Genomic DNA, 6,008 nt, shown 5'->3' with positions numbered 1-6,008 from the left:
TGCTCATAGCTAGTTGGGAAAATGTGTGATGTTTGCGTTCTTTGAGGATGCTCGCAGTTTCTGCAGCTTATGCGACATTCATATCCTTCACAATCACCCATAGGTAAAATACCTACGGTACTGAAATGCTGTTTCTTTCGGTTTTCAGTGGCTTGGAATGGATGACAAACTAGCTGCGGATGTTTTTAATGTTCTCGTCAGTTTTTCGTAGCTAATTTAGTGTCCGACAAGCTAATGGTCGTAACTTGCAAACATTCTGTTAATGGTGCTAACTGCCTTGTACGTTTAGTACCGCTGAACTGGTGCAATAGTTCCGTGAAGCGTTTTCTCTAGGATGCGTTTAGTCAGTCCTGGCACTATGTGCAATAAATGGAAATTATTCGTTAGCAGGTTGCGTAAGAGTTTCATGTGTTTATTTTTGACAGCGTATACGAGCGCGCAAGCTCGCACGTGCCAACACGTACACACGCTCGCATGTGTGTGTGTGTGTGTGTGTGTGTGTGTGTGTGTGTTTGTGTTTGTATTTCTCAATATTAATTTTGCTCCCTCTTCCCCGACCCCTTTTCATGATGTAAGATAAGTTTCGACTTCAATTAAAAAAAAAAAAAAATTCGGATTCCTCTGTTGCAAGTTTGAACTCACAAATATAACGCAGGTTTCCATCAGTTACGTAGTTTCACGCCATAACTGTCCCAGATGCTCAGTGGCTCCAATCACTTCTGAGGAGACGGGTGTGCGACGCCTCGGTGCGTGAACTTCGCCGCCTTAGGTGAGTGAACTTCGTTTGAAACTCGAACATGTGTGTCATGTAGGTCAATGTGAAATACCCACACTATTGTGTCTTTGTGCTACAACAGTCACCGTGGGGCGAAACGTCTCTACACCATATATGTGTTTGCATTCCAAATCACAAAGTTCCTGTCTTCATACGTAAACATCATATAATCGTTTTCTGCTCAACTAAGACAACCCAGAAGACTGAGTACCAGAATCTACGCAGATTTTCAGCAGTCTGTCAGAATCATTTAATATGAGTAACGCCAGGATCACTAAACACGATCGTCGTCGTACTGAGAAAGGGAAAATTTGTGACAGGAACTAATTAACCTTAAACGGCAGCATTTCAGAACGGAAGTGAGACGTATTTATCAATTTAATCCACTAATACACTACTGGCCATTAAAATTGCTACACCACGAAGATGACGTGTTACAGACACGAAATTTAACCGACAGGAAGAAGATGCAGTGATACGAAAATGATTAGCTTTACAGAGCATTCACACAAGGTTGGCGTCGGTGGCGACACATGCAACGTGCTGACATGAGGAAGGTTTCCAACCGATTTCTCATACACAAACAGCAGTTGACCGGCGTTGCCTGGTGAAACGTTGTTGTGATGCTTCGTGTAAAAACGAGAAATTCGTACCATCACGTTTCCGACTTTGATAAAGGTCGAATTGTAGCCTATCGCGACTGCGGTTTATCGTATCGTGACATTGCTGCTCGCGTTGGTAGAGATCCAATGACTGTTAGCAGAATATGAAATCGGTGGGTTCAGGAGGGTAATACGGAACGCCGTGCTGCATCCCAGCGGCCTCGTATCACTAGCAGTCGAGATGACAGGCATCTTATCCGCTTGGCTGTAACGGATCGTGCAGCCACGTCTCGATGCTGAGTCAACAGATGGGGACGTTTGCAAGACAACAACCATCTGCACGAACAGTTCGACGACGTTTGCAGCAGCACGGCCTATAAGCTCGGAGACCGTGGCTGCGGTTACCCTTGACGCTGCATCACAGACAGGGGCGACTGCGATGGTGTATTCGACGACGAACCAGGGTGCACCAATGGCAAAACGTCATTTTTTCGGATCAATCCAGGTTCCGTTTACAGCATCATGATGGTCGCATTCGTGTTTGGCGACATTGCGGTGAACGCACATTGGAAGCGTGTATTCGTCATCGCCATTCTGGCGTATCACCCGGCGTGATGGTATGGGGTGCCATTGGTTACACGTCCCGGTCACCTCTTGTTCGCATTGACGGCACTTTCAATAGTGGACGTTACATTTCAGATGTGCTACGACCCGTGGCTCTACCCTTCATTCGATCCCTGCGAAACGCTACATTTCAGCAGGATAATGCACGACCGCATGTTGCAGGTCCTGTACGGGCCTTTCTGGATACAGGAAATGTTCGACTGCTGCCCTGGCCAGCACATTCTCCAGGTCTCTCACCAAGTGAAAACGTCTGGTCAATGGTGGCCGAGCAACTGGCTCGTCACCACTACTCTTGATGAACTGTGGTATCGCGTTGAAGCTGCATGGGCAGCTGTACCTGTACACGCTATCCAAGCTCTGTTTGACTCAGTGCCCAGGCGTATCGAGGCCGTTATTACGGCCAGTGGTGGTTGTTCTGGGTACAGATTTCGCAGGATCTATGCACCCAAATTGCGTGAAAATGTAATCACATGTCAGTTGTAGTATAATATATTTGTCCAATGAATACCCGTTTATCATTTGCATTTCTTCTTGGTGTAGCAATTTTAATGGCCAGTAGTGTATAAATCAGTAATAATATTGCAACAGAATTTTTGTGGTGATCATATCTACATCAGCCAAAGTCATAAACTATCATTTTCTGTTCAGTACAGCTACTCCTCATTACTCAAGTCCGCGTAATCAATCAGTACATGACCGAAATTACAGAATTTCTGTATCACGAACTTCAAATCGCTAAACACACTGACGGAAAAAAAGTCGCAACCAAGAGGGAGTCGTGTGACATAAACGATTGTTGGTAGGCGAGTTTCTGTATCTGAAAAATGACACGTATTCTAATTTCTTGCCAGTCGCCTAAGAGTGGCGATAATAACGCCACAGTGAGACAGAAAATTAGCTTTCCTTTAAATACGAGCTGTAACGGTCGTGAGCGTTTGTAACGTTTGAGACTGGACGTGATGAGTTGATGTTAGTCAAGACTGCCTTTAAGTGGGGCAGGACGTCAAACGGGCCGACTTGGAGCAGGAGAGGCATCACAGGACATTTTAATTTCCAGTGTCTATACTTTTACAAATAAATTCGTAAGACTTTGTCAGCATCACCAGGAAGGATTCAGGATTTACACTCATTGCAGTGGAAGTTCGAAAACATAACGAAATAATTTTTTTACGTGTGAAATTTCATCATTTTTTTCACTTACTAATGGCTGCATTTGTTGTTATAGGTACACTTTTCTTCATAAGTTGGAGAGATTCTTCGATGAATTTTCCACAGCATACATACCATACTTACAGGTGTATAAAACTCTAGAATTTATTTAATTTATGAAAAAACGAATGATCTGTTGTATTTTATACTTCATGTTTCGAAAAAACACAAATTTTGTAGTTAATTAACTCAGTTTTTACCATAGTTTTTAATACATTTGGAAAATTCTAGAGTTTCATACACCTTTAAGTATGTTTTGTACGCTGTGCAAAATTCATCGAACCATCGCTCTTACTTATGAAGAAAAGTGTACCTATAGCATCAAATGCTGCCATTAGTAAGTGAAAAAAATGATGAAATTTCACATGTAAAAAAAATTACTTCGTTATGTTTTCGAACTTCCACTGCTACGAGTGTGAATCCTGAATCCTCCCTGGTCATTCTGACAAAATTTTATGAATTTATTTGTAAAAGTATAGACAGTGGAAATTAAAATGTCCTGTGGTGCCTCTCCCGCTCCAAGTCGGCCCGTTTGGCGTCCTGCCCCCCTTAAGGCAACAAAGATACCATTATCAACACCTCACTGAGTTTGAACGAGGTCGTGTGATTGGGCTTTGAGAAGCTGGATGTTCCTTCTACGATACTGCAGAAATACTTGGCAGGAATGTAGGCACTGTACATGACTGCTAATTGCGTTGGTGACGAGAATGTAAGCCGGCCGTTGTGGCCAAGCTGTTCTAGGCGCTTCAGTCTGGAACCGCGCGACAGCTACGGTCGCGGGTTCGAATCCTGCCTCGGGCATGCATGTGTGTGATGTCCTTAGGTTAGTTAGGTTTAAGTAGTTCTAAGTTCTAGGGAGTGATGTGATGACCTCAGATGTTAAGACCCATAGTGCTCAGAGCCATTTGAACCATTTTTTTTTCTTTTCGTTTGAACGAGAATGTAAGGTCGCAAGAAGACCGTGCTCCAGTCGGTCACGTGGCACTACCGAGAACGAAGACCGTCGTGTCCAGTGTATGGTTTTGGTGCGTCATACTGCATCTGCAGCAGCAATCTGAGCAGCAGGTGGCACCTCAGTGACGCAACGAACTGTTATAAATAGGTTACTTTCAGGACAGGTCCAAGCCAGACGCGCTGTACAGTTTATTCCACTGACCCCAATCCACCGCCATTTTCAACTTCAGTGGTGTCAACCGAGAACTCATTGGAGGCCAGAGTGGAGGTATGTTGTGTTTGTCAAAGAAAGCCGGTTCTGCCTCGGTGCAAATGACGGCCGTGTGTTGGACAGAAGGGAGCCAGTTGAGGCCTGCAACTAAGCCATTTACGTGCTACACACACTGGTCCTGTACCTGGGGTAATGATCTTGCGTGCGATTTCGTACGACAGCAGGAACACTTTCGTGGTTATCTCACGCACTCTTGACTACAAATCTGCATGCCAGTCTGGTGATTCGACCTGTTGTAGTGCCATTCTTGAACAGCATTGCAGGAGATGTTTTCCAACAGGATAACGCTCGCCAACATACCATTGTTGTAAACCAAGGTGGTCGTCTACATGTTGCCTTGGCCTGCTCAATCACCAGATCAGTTTCTAATGACACCATCGGACAACAACTTCAGCATTACCTGCAAATAGCATTAACTGTCCCTGTACTGACCGACAAAGTGCAACAGGCATGGATAGAACTCTACCTCACATTCTGACATCCGGCACCTGCACAAAATACTGCATGTAAATGTGCATTTTTGCATGCAATATTCTGGCGCATATACTGGTTGTTAATGTACTAGCATTTCACATTTGCAATGGCTCATCTCGCACTTACATTACCCCAGCTTCGGTATACCGCTCACGCTTTGTCGAACTTCGTTCGCAGTTCATTAATACGATCTTCATTGATACTGATGGCTCTAAGACCAATGACGGTGTCGGGTTTTCTTTTATTGTCGGGGCACACAGTTTCAAATACCAGCTCCGTGGCCATTGTTCGGTCTTCACAGTTGAACTATTTGCCCTCTACCAGTCTGTTCTTTACATCTGCCGGTGCCGACATTCTGCTTACGTCATCTGCTCTGATTCCCTGAGCGTCATCCAGAGCCTCAGTGATCCGTATCCGGTTCACCCTTTCGTGCACCGGATCGGACGCTCTCTTCATCAGCCGGCGGACGACGGTTCTCCGGTTACCTTTATGTGGGTTCCTGGCCATGTCGGTATCGCTGGGAACGAAGCTGCAGATGCCGCGGCCAAGGCTGCGGTCCTCCAGCCTCGGACAGCTTCTTGTTGTGTGCCTTCATCTGATTTTAGCACGGTCATTTGTCAGCGCATTTTATCGCTGTGGCGTGCCGATTGGTCTACACTTACTGCAAACAAGCTTCGGGCCTCGAAGCCTCTCCCCGCGGCTCGGACGACCTCTTCACGCCCTTCTCGGCGGGAGGTGGTCGTTTTGGCCCGGTTACAGATTGGACACTGCCGGTTCAGCCACAGCCATCTGTTGACGGCTGCGCCGGCGCCGTTCTGCCCGTGTGGGCAAGTGCTGACGGTCCGCCACATTTTAACGTCCTGTCCGAAGTTTAATACACTGCGCGTTGATCTTGGCCTGCCACATACTCTGAATGAAACTTTAGCGGATGACCCGGGAGCAGCTGCTCGCGTTCCTCGTTTTATCCACTTGACAAACCTGTCTAAGGACATTTGATTATGCTGTTTTCTTTTAGCCCCTTGCCTGTTAATGTGCCTTTTATGGTGTTGTCCTTTTTAGCTGCTGTTTTAACATTGTGCCTCGCAGTGCATTCGTAACT

The sequence above is a fragment of the Schistocerca serialis genome, unplaced genomic scaffold (genome assembly GCF_023864345.2).
Source record: "Schistocerca serialis cubense isolate TAMUIC-IGC-003099 unplaced genomic scaffold, iqSchSeri2.2 HiC_scaffold_1393, whole genome shotgun sequence".
In the NCBI taxonomy this organism is placed as follows: domain Eukaryota; kingdom Metazoa; phylum Arthropoda; class Insecta; order Orthoptera; family Acrididae; genus Schistocerca; species Schistocerca serialis.
The sequence above is the reverse complement of the archived record's forward strand: the minus strand, read 5'-3'. Positions refer to the sequence as shown.